General features: G+C 32.6%; 1 long non-coding RNA gene across 1 annotated transcript; it reads left to right on the forward strand.

The window, feature by feature from the left end:
* The first annotated feature begins 9,619 nt into the window (after nucleotides 1–9,619).
* LOC143078028 (uncharacterized) lies at nucleotides 9,620–14,772 on the forward strand. The gene is made up of 2 exons (XR_012979005.1): nucleotides 9,620–9,717; nucleotides 13,470–14,772. It is a non-coding gene; the product is annotated as an uncharacterized LOC143078028 (long non-coding RNA).
* The last annotated feature ends 3,084 nt before the right edge of the window (nucleotides 14,773–17,856 follow it).

Raw genomic sequence — 17,856 nt, forward strand, 5'->3', positions numbered from 1 at the left:
TATGTCAATCTTTTGCTATCGTATACAATTTCGGCACCATCGTATAGACTTCGTTATTCATCGTACTTGCTTCGGTCACTTTTTGGTATTTTAACGAAATCGGGACCAACTTCGTACGAACTTACAATTTTAGCACTCGGGTGTCCATCGTATATAAAAATCGGGACAGTGTGAAGCGGGCCTAAACAAAAGTATTCGTTAGATCATTTAAAACATGACTGTGTTCAGTAAATAAGTCAACATTTAAATCACCTGTAATTATGATTTTAGTTGTATAATTATATGCTTGTTCTATTGAATGTTTAAAATTTTGCCAGAGGGGATGGCTTGAACCTGGTGATCGATAAACAGCAAAAAGAAAAATTTCTAGCTATATAGGTTCATCGATTTCAAATTCTAAATCGTATCGTCTCTTAGTTTTTAGTATTTCCGATACATAAGCCAAAACAACCCTCCAAAACAGTTTCGATCATTTCGATATAATTCCTGATGGTACCCATCCATTTGTATATCTTCACTAGAATAACTTTCATCAAGATGACTTTTTGTGATACAAACTATGGAAGAGCCTATGGCTATAGTTTCAATGTATTCAAGTTTTGTTCGGACACCTCTGACATTCAAATGTAATATCGAAATTTCGTTTTCAAAAGGGTCGGGTTTTTCAGCTACATCATTGCAAAGCAATATCAAAAGTAACATGATAAAGGTAAAACTAATATCTACGCAAAAGTTACAAAAAGTAAACTTGTAGATACAATCTAAGCTTATTTTAACACTATATAAAACAAATTGAACAAACTGTGAAAACAGCGAAAATGTTTTCACATGATACGACATTTTCTTTTTCATAACTGAATAACACTTATAATTAAATGTGCCTATTGAGATCCTGTATTGAATTAAATCATTACCAATTGTCTATGATACACACATCTTCTATTGATTTATATGTAGGATCTCTAATAGGTAATAGCCACATATGATAACATGTATATGAACAAGTATATGTTATAATACACCATAAATACACGATTCTATTAACTAATAAAATTTGTACTCGACAATGAAAGACAAATGAACAAAACAAACAAACATAAGCAAAAAATGTATTTACATAAAGACATTGTGACAACGTATGAGTAAATTGGTATTAGGCGTAACTTTTTCGAGAAAAAAAAATTAAAGAATAATAAAAAATTGATCTTATCACATAACAGTAGTGTCGTTAAAAAAACCATAAAAAAGATCGAAAATATTGGTGGTACTTAAGAAACCAAAACAATTAAATTATCACAACAATCGAGTAGACCCTAGCACAAAAACCAAATGACCTAGTTATAGGTAAACAAACAAACTGTGAATTATATACTATTTAAACTAGATTAAGAATTATATCAATATCTCATTTAAGGTAAGTCTAGATTTTTTATTTGATGATATTCTAATATGTTCGTTACAAGTGTTTTATAATGTTATAATCTGAAATATTTTAACATATGCATATAATTAATATTCTGGATTCATTTTATAACATAGTCAGTAAAAATATGAGTTTTTGATAATACATTTATTAGTTAGAAAAAATAGTTCATTTAAGTCCTTCATTCCTCCAATACTCCAACTTTTTGGTAGCTTCGGGTGTCTTTTTAGCAAATATATGTCCATCCATCGTCCAGAACGAGTCGATTTCGTGTCTTTTCCTGACATCATTTAACTTTTTCATCAAGTACTGTCGATATTGTGTGAGATCTTCAGTCATAACTGTTTTATCCGGATTATTCTTAAGCTTTCTCTTCTGTTGAAATGTAGAGTTCTTAATTTTCCAATTCCTAAATCGACAGATTAACTGGGCATTGCCATATTTATTTATAGATCCTATTATGTGTGACCTGTCAATATAATCAGCTGTTATATTAACATCAAGAAGAGATTTGTATAAACCAACTATCTTCTAATCCGGTTTTCCTCAAGGGAACATTATGAAAACGCAGAGAATTTCGCCTCCCATATTGTTGTAGTTCCTCTAGATCAATTCCAATTAAGTCGACTCTATCATTCATTTGTTTATTGCTTTCTTTAAATTCTGAATTTTAAACCATCAAATCGGAAATTATCTGCTCTTGTTTCTCTATTTTGGCTTCGAGATTGGAAACATAATTTGACAAAGCACTGTCTACACTAGCTTTAACAACATTACCAATTAATGGACCGAAACAATCAACAAAATCTGAACTAGGAATGGTATGTTTAAGAACTTCTGATAAATTGACTGACTGACCTTCAGTTGTCGTGAACATTATAGGAGGTTGAGTTGGCAAACTATTTGAAGTACTCGGTGATATGTTACTTTGTACTACTGAGTCAGTGTCAGACTTGGGCCATCATGATGAGATAAAACTTCTTATTTGAGTGAATACGCATTAACCGTTTATTGAAAAAAAAATTATAGTTTAATGAACAGTAGAACTTATACATGATAAATGTATACTCAATCGTACCATAATTTAATGAGCGCACATTTTAGCTATCATATTATTGTTCATGTGTCATCTACAGTTTAAACATTATTCACGAACTCTTATTGCATGGTTGTCATTAATACTAATGCAGTAAATTGTATATATGGTGTAAATACTGGGAGTGACGCCAACGTCAGTTAGCAATTAAACTCATCATAGATACCAGGACTAAATTTTGTATATACGCCAGACGCGCATTTCGTCTAACAAGACTCATCAGTGACGCTCGAATCCAAAAAGTTAAAAAGGCCAAATAAAGTACGAAGTTGAAGAGCAATGAGGACCAAAATCAACCCAGTGAAGTCCCGTTTAAACCAGTTCATTATTAAAACATATCGTTAAAGCAATTACCGCTACATCACTGTGATATTTCTACTGTTTTTGATTCGAGTGTCACTAATGAGTCTTTTGTAGACGAAACACGTAACTGGCGTAAACATAAAATTTGAATTCTGGTATCTATGATGAGTTTATTTACAACCACTGGGTCGATGCCACTGCTGGCGGAATTTTACTTCCCCGACAGTATCAACAGCCCAGACATCAGAACTTCTGTATTGAAATAATTTATCATCTATATGTTCATAATTATAAATTAAATGTCAACAAACTTTGAATTTCTGAAATACTAAAGCTTATCTACTTCAGGAGTAGATTATCTTAGCTGTATTTGGCCAAAATTTTGGAAATTATGGTCCTAAATGCTATATAACTTCGTACTTGGCCTTCTTAAAAAAACATTTATTCAATCGTCACTGGTGAGTCTTTTGTAGACGAAACGCGCGTCTGGTATAAATATAAGATTTCAATCAACAAGGCAGAAATAAAAAACATAGTTGATGTCAATAATGTAATTAAAAGAGCAGTAAATTGTTTATAAAAACCCTAAACTACATAAATGATCATAAATAATAATAAATATCCCTGAGGTCACATGACCCAAAAATTAAGTATTAAGTCACATGACTTGAGCATGTCAGATGACAATAATGTACTTTAACATCTAACACATGTTAAAAAATAATAATATATTATTCAATATTGTATAATACACACTTTTTTGTCTTCTTCTTTTACTTTTTATTTTATTTTATTTTTGGCAACTTTGGTTGTACACTCTGATGTTGTGTATAATCATGTTTACCTGAGTAGTTTAGACATATTATCATGTATGATCTTAGTCTAAAATACATCATTTTTCAAATAAGTTAGAACTTCGATTATGATTCAAAACATCACGAACATTATGGTTAACTTACCTTTTAAAAACAGACAAATTGTCTAAGTATTATGAATTAAATTTATTCAAATCACAAAGATGATGATGGCAAACACATTTATCTAATATCAAAAACCACTATCGGATGGAAGTGAAATTCTCCGGTAAACATGAAATCATTTAAAATATTGTAATGTACATGTAACATCAATTTACTTTTATTAGATATTCTCCCTGGATACCTAAAAACTAATACATCAGGGATACTTAGTGCAATGCTGTACACTAAGTAAATTGTTAACAGCAATAGAGTGCAATAAAATATATTAGTCACGTTAAAAATATAATTCAATCATAGAATCTATAAAGAATTTAATTACAAATATTTATTGGATTTTTTTAACCTTATGTCAGATATTAGAAATACTCTGGTTCATCCATGTATTGTCATAACAGATCTTTCATAATAAACTTGGTCCCTTTTCATAATTAAAGAACATTGAAATCGAAGGAAAAAAACATTTTCCACTTCTAATATTTCATCAACAGAAACCTGACTTTTACTCTTTTAGTATCGTCATTTACTTTTAATTTAAAACTGTCACAATGTATCAGAGTAGTACAGATTGTATATATGGTTATGAACTTTGTGTCACATGATATGTATAAAAGCTGATATAAAATTCATTTAATAGAACAGCAATGAAGAGTCTCAATACACTACAATTTTACAAAGTATTATCTTCATTCACAATTCTAAGAATGCATTTATGTTTTAAATCTATTCCTTCATACTACTCTTTTTGTATTTGAGTTATATTAGACTCTTGTGAATAGTAAAATTATCGTACATTTGATTTTTTTAATAATTCTGTTTCTTTTCGTAAACACATTTATAATACCTAACAAGCCATGCGTTTGTTAGTGTAAAAGAAAAAACGTTATCTGGACTATTGTACGAAAAGTGTAATTTTACTGCATCTGTTATAAAATCGAAGTAGATACATTTCAGGAAATGGTTTTTTAAATAATAAATTATGTCCTGGCTAATATGTTTCATACAGTATCTGGGGGGACATAAAGAAAAACATGTTTGAAAGCCGATGATTTGTCAGGGAAATAATATGGAATATAAATAATTGATTTTTAATAAGTACTAAACATCGTGCAAGCTCACAAAACAATTTTCAATTTTATACATTTCAAATACTAAATATTTCATTAGCAGTTCGAGTTACTATCTCGTCAATGTGTTTGTATTGTCTTTCATTTTTTGTGGCGTGTTTTGTATATGCGACTGTCTGTATTTCTTTGGTTCTTATAACGTGACTCTGTACTTTAAAAGAACCCGTGAGTATGTCATTATGATATATTTCTATTATGAATTACAAAATACGTTGAACCATAAACGTCAAAATCATTCAATTGCGTAGTGGAATTTACTATTTGTGGATTCTTATAAATTCTATATATATAACTTTTGGACTATTTTCTATCTCGGTCTATTTTGAAATTTATTCTTACATACTTTTGATTTTTAAACCCTATATGCTAACATTGGCTATGTAAATTTTAAAATTGTTTGTATAAAAAAAAATATGATTGCCAATGAGAAAACTATCCACAAAAGACCAAAATGAAACAGACATTTACAACTATAGGTCACCGTACGGCCTTCAACATGATCAAAGCCCATACCGCATAGTCAGCTATAAAAGGTCCAGATAAGACAATGTAAAACAATTCAAACGAGAAAACTAACGGCCTTATTTATGTAAAAATATGAACGAAAACAAATATGTAACACATAAACAAACGACAACACCACTGAATTACAGGCTCCTGACTTGGGACAGGCACATACATAAATAATGTGGCGGGGTTAAACATGTTAGCGGGATCCCAACCCTCCCCTAACCTGGGACAGTGGTATAAACGTACAACATAAGAACGAACTATAAAAATCAGTTGAAAAAGGCTTAACTCATCAGATGGACAAAAGTACAAGTGGACGTACATGGCCGGGTACTTTTACATCCCGACACAAAAAGACACAATGAACTGATCTGAGAGTACTCGCAGTTATCTGACAGCTAGTTCAAAGCCACTAACAACTAATAAAACAATCATGCATCTAAGACTAAACTATCAATCCATACACATTTAACATCCAATGGATTTAGTGTAAAGACGTCATAAACAGCCAGAGAAAAATATGACCTTGTGCAATGCCAAGTTACAGGTATCGACAGATAGTAGATCCATGAATATGTATACAGTATGTTTATAACATATTAGTGATATTTAGTTGGCTTTTAATTTACTGATAACAAAATCAATGTTTATCCCAATAAAAACAATATTCAATGATCTTATTACAGTGTTGAATAGGTAACCTTTTGGAATAAGTTTATTTAAAGGAGCGACAAGTGTACATGGATCATTTTTAAATATCCGGGCACGGTTAACAACATTTCTGTAAAAATAAGGATGTGCTATCCCGTTTGAAATAATTTTTCTAAGGTACAACCAAACTTCAAAACCAAATCTTTATGGAAAAATTTAGTAAAGGTTTTAAGTAATTTATGGTAACGATATCCCTGGTTTAATAATTACCAGTAATACATATGTTGCGTTCGTTAAAATCAAAAACGTCACTACAGACACGGGCATAGCGAACAAGTTGTGAAATATAAACAATACATATAATGAGTACAGCAGAGGAGATAAGGATTCCCCTTGCATTAGACCAACAGTACATTAAAAAAATTCAGAAAATTTTCCATTAAGTTTTACACATGTTTTTAATTTGCTATACATAGATTTAATGACATTTAAAAGTCTACCAGTTACTCCACATCTGACTAATCTTTGCCATAATTTGTAATGTGTGACACTATCAAAAGCTCTAGTGTAATCTACAAAGCAACAGTATAAACGTTTACCTTTACTCAAAGAATTAGTGATAAGGGAATAAAGGGCAAAGACGGCATCGACTGTTCCAAATCCAGGACGGAAACCAAATTGTGCATCTGTCAACACATTATTCTTTTCACTCCATTGTAGCAACCTTGTATTCAGCAGCGAGGTTAAGAATTTCCCAACATGCGATACTAAAGATATTCCACGGTAGTTGTTAGGGTCATTCACGTCTCCTTTTTTAAAAACAGATACGATAATACTGTTAACCCAAATTTCCTGAATAAAGAATATTATTAAAAAGTTTGCACAATATTGGAATAAGTACAGTTTTACCAGCAATAAGATATTCGTTTATGATGTTGTGGAACCCAGTAGATTTATCATATTTCAATTTCCTCAAGCATTTTTCTAATTCGCTATCTGTAAATGGAATGTGTAGCTCCTTGTGTACGTTTGGTAAAGTTTCTGTATTCGTTGCCTTGTCCGTTTCTGTGTTATTTGACATTAAGTTTTTAAAATGTTTCTGAAATTGTTCCAAAGTTATTTGTGTCCGTTTTCGGTCTTTGGTCTTTTGAATTTCTGGTAGAATTTCTTTGGGTTTGTCTTCGCAAATTTTTCAACATATTACCTTGTTGGTTTTTCTAATGTCTTTTAAGTTTAGTCTCCGTACATTTGTATTTCTGTTTAGCTAAGTTTAGTCTTATTCTGTTGTCGTTAGAATGGTTTGCATTAAAAATATGCAAAGCTAATTTGTATTGTCTATAAAGATTCTTGCAATCTTCTGAAATCCACGGTTTATCTATTTTAACAAACGATTTTCGACTTTTATTAGCATTACAATGTTCACAATAATCTGTAAATTCAACTTCTGTTCAGGTTATTCAAAGCGCCAACACATTTGTCAATATCGTTCTCATGCTCCCTTAAATTTAACATTAAATAATCAAACTTTTGAACATTTGTCAGCATGTCATTTACAAGACCGTCTTTAAACCCTTCATTCCATTTCACTCTATTGTAAACAGATTTTACACAATTACATTGATCATTAATCTTTCTATCAACATTTAAATATAATACAACACTTATTGGAGCATGACATGAAAACATATTAAAATCTGTAAGAGTTATACACCGAGGGATACGGTGTATAACTGACTTACACCCGATGCTAAACCATATATTTGTTAAGATTGCAAAACAAGTGAAAAAGAACGGATACTTTTTATCAAACCATGATTAATAAAAAACAAACAAAAAAAGTTTATTCAAAACCCCACTAGTAACCTTCTAATTTTGACCATTGTTGACCATCTTCATTCAAACTTTGACAATAGTTTACTGAGTAGATATTACAAATGTCCTAACTTTGACCATTGTCGACCATCTTCATTAAAACTTTTACAATAGTTTACTGAGTAGATTTTACAAATGTCAAAGTGTCTGTTTTGAAAATTATGTATCAAATACACGTTCTAACCTTGGCCGTAGCTTTTACATAGTTCAAGGTTGACCGTATCATGCATTTTTATAAAAAAAAAAAACCAACAACATCACGTTCCTTGTATGCAGTTGCCAGTATGGACGGTTATGAGACTGACGATATTTTAAGTCAGGCATTAGATTTGGCAGAAGAGATTGAAGATGATGCTATATTTATTACCCAAAATACTTATCAGTCTAATGAAGGTAATCATAAATGTATTTTGCATGTTTTATATTAAAAAAAAAAATCCCCTCCCCCTTTTCCCAACTTGAAAAAAACTTCCACACTGGGGAATATGTGTGTCTGGACTACAAAACCCCACGACTGGACACGCCTTACATAAAAAAAACCAGAGTATGTATACGGATTGATAATTTAATCATAGATGCATGATTTGTTTTATTAGTTGTTAGTGGCTTTGAACTAGCAGTCAGATAACTGCGAGTACTCTCAGATCTGTTCCTAGTGTCTTTTTTTGTCGGGATGTACAAGTACCCGGCCACGTTCACTTGTATTTTTGTCCATCTGATGAGTTAAGCCTTTTTCAACTGATTTTTATAGTTTTTTCTTATGTTGTACTGTTATACCACTGCCCCAGGTTAGGGGGAGGGTTGGGATCCCGCTAACATGTTTAACCCCGCCACATTATTTAAGTATGTGCCTGTACCAAGTTAGGAGCCTATAATTCATTGGTTTGTTTATGTGTTACATATTTGTTTTTCGTTCATTTTTTTTTTATATAAATAATGCGGTTAGTTTTCTCTTTTGAATTGTTTTACATTGTCTTATCGGGGTCTTTTATAGCTGACTATGCGGTATGGGCTTTGGTCATTGTTGAAGGCCGTACGGTGACCTATAGTTGCTAATGTCTGTTTCATTTTAGTCTCTTGTGGACAGTTGTCTCATTAGCAATCATAACACATCTTCTTTTTTTTTATACACATGTAAAAATCCACTTTTATGGGCAGTTATTGTTTTGTTATGGGATTACGAAAAACGCACCCTTTCTGGTAATGACCTTCACGTTGAACAAAACCTTTCAAATTTGCAAATATGACAGTTATATATGCTCCTACATACCATTCTGTCATTTCAAATCCAAAACATAACAGACATTTTATAGACAATTTATATTCGTTCCTGTTTTAAAAAAAAGGTTCTAAATCAACAGAGCTTTGTAATGTAAATCAAGATACATAATTGGCCGAGTTGTGACGAATGGGTACCATTGGTATCTGTTTTTTATTTCTAAAATGTCGAAAATTTACACCCTTTTTTAAATAGATAAAACTTGTCCATACATTATTTATTAAATTGCTGTTTATGAAATAATGTCTTTAAGTCAGTTTGGCTATTGTTACAAGTCAATCTTCTCATAATGTTCACCACTGGACGTTACGCAACCAACAATCAACCTATAAATCATGATGTTCATTTTATAACTCTTTATAATCGTGGCTTTTTTCCCACAGATAACATAGCTGAGGAAGGTTCTGACATCGGTGCATTTCAACTTTTACTTGAGGATGAAAGGGAAGATTTACACTTAGAAGAGGTTGTTCCTAAAGGTATATTTACAGTAAATAATATGTTATGCAGCTTCATAGATCGGACTCAACAATGAAATCATGGGCGGATCTAGGGGGTTTGGTTGATTTTATAGGGAATCACTGAAGTATAACTGGAGTGCCCCCTTTTTTTTATGAAAAGATCTGGATCCGCCACTAGAAAAGTTTCTAAAGGGCTAATATAATGCATCTTTAATATAATCAAAGACGTATACATGTAACTGTCATAACTTATGTACTTCCTTAGTTTAAAGCTTTAATTCATAAATATCAAATATTTTTAGGTATACTCCGATCCTTGATTTCAGGGATAATTAGATTGCATTGAATGTTTAGTGCTTCTATCGTCGAAATCTGTATAATTATGATATCCATATACATGTATATGCCAAAATGTTATCGGCAATGTTGGGGTACCCCAGTTGCATTCAGTCAAGATCCCCATATTACGCCACCAAATTCTTTCAATCTTGATGACACTCTATTAATTAAGCTATTGTAAACCGATCAATTTACCCACAAAACATCATTCAATCCTTACATATGCCAGTTGTAGTTAAAAAAAAAAAAGAAGTTATCTACTAGCTACTAAGATTAGTTAAATATACTCAGAGACCTTAATGAGTAAAATTTAAACCACTGTCTCGTGGGTTTCTTGGAAAAAATACGTTGATGAGATGCACATTCGTGACAAATTAAATCCTATATCATGCACCTATGTTTATAATTTAAAGCTCATAGAAACAGATGTACATAAATAATTCAAATACGCCAAATCTGCTTAAGACTTTTTCAACTGATTTTTATACGCCCGTTTACGGGACGGATTATACCGTTGTCCGTCTGTCCGTCAGTCCGTCGGTCTGTCAATCCATCGGTCCGGCCGTCCGTCTGTTCGTCGTTAATATGTCGGACAATAACTCAAAGACGCTTGAACCAATTCGCATGAAACTTTGGTGAATTGTTTATATCGATGTTTATATCTCTTTCGTTTTTTTATAATTTTTATAATTGTTAGTTTTTGAGTTTTGATGGGTTTTTTTTCATTCAAAATGGGGATTTTCAAGTTTTAGGACAATAACTCAAAATCACTTTAACTTACATGCAAGAAACTTATGACAAATGTTTATATCTAATGACATGAGGTCCCTTTCGGATTTTTTGATTTTTGTAAATATTAGATTTTATGTTTCCGAGTTATAACTCAAAAATACTTCAGCATTTTCATGAAACTTTGGTGAATTGTTTATATTTATTGACGTAAGCTCCTTTCAATTTTTATAGATTTTACGCTTCGAGTAATGGATTTATTCATAAAAAGAAGGGATTTTCCATTATGAAACTATGGTGACTTGTTTTTATATCTGTTAAGATATCCTCCCCACAGTTCGTCATGAATTTCTAATATAACATTGAGAAGTTATTGGATTTTTTCCTTTGAAAAAGCGACGGGCATATCATGCGCTCGTTGCGCAGCTGTTTATTATAGTTTGTTCTTGTGTTGTGCTCGGTTACACCACTGCTCAAGGTTTGTGGAATATATCTTAGAGCGCTCATTATTTGTTCAAACCGCAATGTGATGTATATTTCTGTCCCAAGTCAGTAGCCTTGGTTGTCTTTGGTTCCTGCCTGTTCTGTTTGTTTCTCATAAATTGTTTTGTTATAAGTTAGGCCGTTAGTTTTCTAAAAAGACGGGTTTCATTTTTTCGACAGGTTGCCTAATATGTGGTTGGACATCCTGGTACTCGGTCAAGTAACAGCAGCCTAAAGAATTAGAATCAACATAGTTATAATATGTCAATTGATGGGGGAGCTCATATTGTTTTCCGATAATTATGTCGTAAAATGAAACATTAAACATTAAACAGTTGATTTCACCCAACAAATGTACTAACTGAAAGCGTGATTTAACTTCTTTATGCTGCTGTTGCTTGACCGAGGATCAGGATGCCCTAACACAGAAGTCGGAGCGTTTTCATTACCGACTTACAATACATATAGAGTATGGTTTTTTTTCCATTATTGAAGGTCGTATGGTTGAATAAAGTTGCTTACAACCGCTTCAATTGAACTTTTGTGGAAAGTTGTCTCAATCGCAATCATACCATTTCTATGACAGGCTGTTCTCGTCAAAACTATGTTTAAACCATTTTTCCAAAAATTTACACACTGAGAATTAAAAAAAAAACACACACTGAGATTAAACAACTTAAAGACACACACTGAGATTAAAAAACTTAAAGACAAACACTGAGATTTCATAAAGACGCACTGAGATTTGCAAAATGCACACTGCGATTTGAAAACTACACACTGAGATATGAAAAGTACACACTGAGATTTGAAAACTACACACTGAGATTTGAAAAACTACACATTGGGATTTGAAAACAACACACTGAGATTTGAAAAAGACACGCTGAGATGAATTAAACTGAAAAACACACACTGCATGAGAATTGAAAATTACACAATGAGATTTGTGCGCACATTTTCTCCTTATATTGATTTTAAACAACTTTGCCTATTTGAAATTCTATGATAAAGAGTTTCATTTCTTATGTTTAACGTCAACTGGATCTTAACCTGCTTAAATTCTTGTATCCCTGAAATTAACTGAACACAGGACTAAAAATAACAGTAAACAACAAGGATAATATTCGATTTCAAAATGCTATAGCGATAAACATTGTATATAATATATACTGATCTGTTTATAAACAAATAGGTCACATTGTAAAATTGAGGATGGGGCCGAGGTAGGAGGTTGGGGGGTCAAGTGAGAGAATTATTCCAAATTGAAGATGATTGATCGGGTTTTGGACATTTGCCAAGTATATTTTAAAGAAAACATATTTAAAAGTCGTTTTTGAAAGAATAAGGTTAAATTGTTAAATGGTTGAAAATCTTAAGAAAATCATTCCCTGCCAAATTCTATTTTCATTGCCTTATAAAACAAGCAAACAGACCCTTATCTTTTTGTTTTACTTTTATATTCCTTTATTTATATACTATCAATTTATGACAGTCTTCCAAAAAGCTTGTATTTTGGAAACGGAGAAGCGAACATCTTTACAAAATGTCCGAGCCAGGATGAATAAATAGGGTGTTGAATCTAAAAACAAATGGCATAGGCGCACAGAGGATTTAATTACTACTTTTTGTAAATTACAAGTATTGTCCAGAAAATATTTTCATCCATCTCTGTGATCAAAAGTTTGTTTTCGAAATTCGGACAAAGCCCCTTTGCAATCATAGCACAGTACTGACATTTCTAGTTAACTCACTCTTAAACAAAAGATTTATTACAATTCAATGGCGGATACAGGACTTTAAAAAAAATGGAAATTGGAATCTGAGTGCTAAATCCGCGTCTGTATTAAAACATTTTGCCAGCGATTCCAACTGAGTTTAAATATTGACAACTCGCTTAAAAAGAATTTATCTATAATAATAACAATTGAAAGACGTATTTAAAAAAAATAATTAAAATGTGTGGTGCAACTTAAAACAAAAAAAAAACCGCGAGAACATAGTTCATGTGGTGATCTCTCGATTTCTTTTATATGTTGCATTTGGTGATTCTGGGATGTCATTGCCATTATCCGATCTTTTTTATATAGTGGCCTAAAATGTAAAAACAAATATACTGTTTGCCTCGTAACACTTGTCCTGGGTCCGTTACTGAATATATTAAGATAAAGTGCATTTTATTGAATACAAAAGTTTTCAATAGTAACCTTGTTTTTCAGAAAAAGACAATGTGGATTCTAGATTCAGACCCGTAGAGAACGGCGAAGTTGATGGGCAATCAAAACCATACATACCAGCCAATACAATTAAAAAGGCAAATTGGGCAAAAAACATGTACAATTCATGGCGCCTTGGTGCAATCTTGAACGCAGAAGAAGAAGAACGACTCATTCTACAGAAAGATTTACTTTGTCTTACTGATGCTGAAATAATATCTCTGTTTCCCAAGTTTATAATATCTGTCAGGAGAAAAGACTGTGGAGAATATAAAAGTGACACAATTTTTTCGATTATAACATCAATTCAAAAGTATTATGAAATTAATGGAAAAAACATTTCGCTTCTTTCGGATATAAAATTCAATAGCATTAAGAATTGCGTCAGCAACACCATGAGAGAAAAAGTACAAAAGGGAATTGGACTTTTTAAAAGACAGGCCCAGGTTATCCCGAAAGAAACGGAAACCATGTTGTGGGAAAACGGGTTTCTTGGATACGGGGATCCGGAAACCCTATTCCATACAATATTTTGGACTATAGGTATTAATTTTGGTCTTCGGGGAGGTCAAGAACATCGCGACCTCTCCATGGAAAACTTTAGGTTAGAAACAGCAGATAACGGGGAACAAGTTTTAGTTTATAGGGAAACAGTGTCAAAAACATACAGGGGAGGACTGGACCATAGAAACATAGAACCTCACACGGCCAGAGCATTTCAAAATAGGCAGCAACCAGATAGGTGTCCTGTACACATTTTCAATACATACATCAAGAAATTACCATCAGAAAGAGCAAAGGAAGCCTTCTATTTTCAGCCCCTTGTATGCTATAAAGATAAGCCCGTTTGGTTTTCGAAGCAACCAGTCGGGAAAAACAAACTTGAAGTTGTTGTTAAAACTGTGATGGGAAAGGCAGGCATAGATGGATTTTACACCAACCATTCTCTTAGGGCAACTACAGCAACTCGTCTATTTAACGCGAACATTCCGGAGCAGCTAATACGGGAGCAAACTGGTCATCGGAGCAACGCTTTGTGGTCATACAGCCGACCATCTGAACCACAGAAGCGAAAAGTGTCCGAAATCTTGCAACTGAATGAAGATAGTTGCACCAGTATCGGACCGACCGTGTCAAAACAAGCAACCAACAGCAGCAGCCCTACTGTGGCTAAGCAAGCCACCACAATAAGTGCCGAGTCAGTTCCATCGTTTGTTTTCAACAATTCAAACATTAATATCTATTTTAGCAAGTGATGGTGTCTAATGTAAATAATTTAATGAAAATAAAAGTGCTTTAAACGTAATACTATGTTCCTTGAGAAGGTGCCATAAAGGTTTAAAATTTTTTCAAGCAAAGGCAGGGGCGGATCCAGCCATTTTAAAAAAGGGGGGGGGGGGTTCCTAACCCAGGACAAAGGGGGGTTCCAATTACATGTCCCCATTCAAATGCATTGATCGTCCAAAAAAAGGGGGGTTCCAACCCCCGGAACCCCCCCCCCCTCTGGATCCGCGCCTGAAAGGTGTATTTAAACCTATTTTTTTTTATTCCAAATTGATGCTGAAATTTTTTTTTACTATGAGATTTTATATTGAACTATGTTTTTTTTAATATGTCACGAGACAATTTGTTGTGAACACTTTTAACTATCACTTCAGTTCATTTTATTGGCAAAAAGAAATCTATTGTTATGAATAACAATGAACTCGGCTTTCTGGATGTAAAAGCAGGGGTTTCCAAAAACCCCGCTCATTACACCCTGTGGCCAAAATCCATTGTTATTCATAACAATAGATCTATTCAATTTACACTTGTTTCAGAAATAGAAACTGTGAAGTAGAACAATAGAGCTGGGATGTAATTAACAGTTAATGCCTTGATTAAAGTAAAAATACTGTCTTGTGATATCAACATATAATCAATTAGACTACAACCGTTTTTATTTTGAAAAGTATATTTACTACTATCAGTACCAAATCTGCTATTACATATTCGTAAACCTATAGATTTACATATATCAAGTATACGACGCCCAAAACCATTTGGGGCTTTTAAGTCTTCGGACAATCTATCTGTAATTTTAACATCAGAAACATAACTTATCAAGTCAATAGTGTCAAGTAAATGTATATCTAGCGTGTTTTCTACAATAAAATCCGGTTCTATACCAACCACCTATGACAGACACAGTTCCTAAAGTTGCAAATAATTCAATTTATTCTTGTAAACATCAAATACATCTATATTGTACTTTTTATAATACACATTTCAATCAGGTGGCATGTAAATAACACACATATATAAATTATTATTGTTTGGCATAATTCGTTTGTCAAATTTTAACCAGATCACACTATAGAACAATACTACTCCAATACCACCACATTTTGATCTAGCCAAATATTTCTTTTCATAGCCATCTAATTCAAACTCATCCGGACATTTGACCCAACATTCACTTAAACATAAGACGTCGTTATCAGATACAATTTGAACAAACTCCTTATCACGTAGCTTTCGCACTAGGCCTTTTGAAATATTCCAAGCACATATATTGATAGCAATTTATTGGGTTTCAGATATTTTATTTACACTCACCTTCCCATATTTCTCCGTTCACATAAAGTTTATCATCTACAATATACGCTGTTTTATTCTGTTTTCTTTCTTTCAGCATTATCGGAACCAATTTTTTCCGCCGTTCAACAATTTCTCGGGGATACTGCGGACTAATTCCGAACTTTGTGTCTTTTAAACGACCTGATGCATTTTTAACTTTTGCTCTATCCGACAGCCGACTAAATTTCACAACTATTGGCCTTGGTCTAATCGCGTCGGGTTTTCGTTTCTATTAACGAAACACCTTTTCCAAATGTATATTGGTCACACCTTCTAACTTTATAGTGTTTTCTAAGAATTCAAGTATTTGTTCCTTACAACGTTCATTTTCACCACTTTGGTCTCCTTCCCCCTGTTTGTCGGTGTTATTATCATTTGTATTAATTTTAACTGGTTCCTCATCGAATGAAAAACAGCAGTTTTTTTTTCAAGGTTTTGTGTCTCGATATCTAAATTTTTACTACTGAAGTTTTTTTGTTTTTTCAATTGTACTTGTCATTGTGTCAAGTTTTTTTCTTCAGCGCAGCTTGCTCGTCGTGTTCATCTGATAGAAATTGGCCGTTTTGTTCAAGATGATTTAACCGTTGTTTACAACTGCTCATATCTGTATCAACAGATTTAAACCTATTATCAATTAACTCCAATCGTTCTTCTATTTAATCAAGCTTTGTCATTTTGAGATCGATGCACGTTACCTTTTGACAGAGTTCTCTTAATGTATTTTCGATTCCCGGTGACATGGGATAAGTCATAAATGGGGGAACGGATGGCGGGGTAAACAGGTGAATAATTATGTTGAAATGTCATTCCAGGTGTGCTTGTTAAAGGTGTGTATTGAAAGGAATTATTCATATCTTTTACAACGTTATAGGTGTCATTTGATTTCTGCTCACTAGTATTTACATGTACCTTGTCTTTCTGTTTCTTTACCGTAGACTGTTTTATACACTGTCGTTTATCTACAAAACTGTTTTGATCTGACGACGAGGAATCAAAAGTTAGTATATTGCTTATTTTGATTTTGATTGTTTTTTCTACTTCGTCGTGTCATAACTTTAACTCATGTTATAATCCAACAACATTAAATATTTCGCTACTAAATTTTTCACAGCCATTCATTCCGGCGCATGCTAATATAAAAATGGATCGATGCAACAGCTGGTGAAGTTTTAATTCCCCGTGTCTTCTGTTCTGACATGAATTATCATTGATATGGTCATACGTATTCATATAAATAAACTGTTTACAAACTTGTGAATTATTAGTATACTAAGGCTTTTCCATCAAACAAAAAGATAACCTTAGGCAAAACCTTTAGGAATTTTGGTCCTCGATGTTCTTCCACTTTGTGCTTTATTTGGCCTTTTTTTACTTTTTTTTTTAATTCGAGCATTACTTTTGTAGACAAAACGCGTGTTTGGCGTAAAAACACAATTTAATCCTGCTATCTTCAATAAGTTTATATACTATTTCGTGCAAATCTTTGCAGACAATGATACTTTTAAAGATTTATGTCAGGTAGAGCAGAGCAAACTTTCAGAAAAACCTAAATATATGCATCATGTACAACAGAATAAGTGAAAAAAAAATGTATAGTTAGTGGGATCAACCCATCAAATTACTGGTAGTCTTATTAATGATTACGATTACCAGTATGACATTTTTAACTTAACACACTTTTTAAAATTAATATAATATAACTTAAAAAAAATAAACTCTCAGTATTGTATGTCTATCTATTGCAGTTAACTACAAAAATATAGAATGATTT

This window comes from Mytilus galloprovincialis, chromosome 6 (genome assembly GCF_965363235.1).
Source record: "Mytilus galloprovincialis chromosome 6, xbMytGall1.hap1.1, whole genome shotgun sequence".
In the NCBI taxonomy this organism is placed as follows: domain Eukaryota; kingdom Metazoa; phylum Mollusca; class Bivalvia; order Mytilida; family Mytilidae; genus Mytilus; species Mytilus galloprovincialis.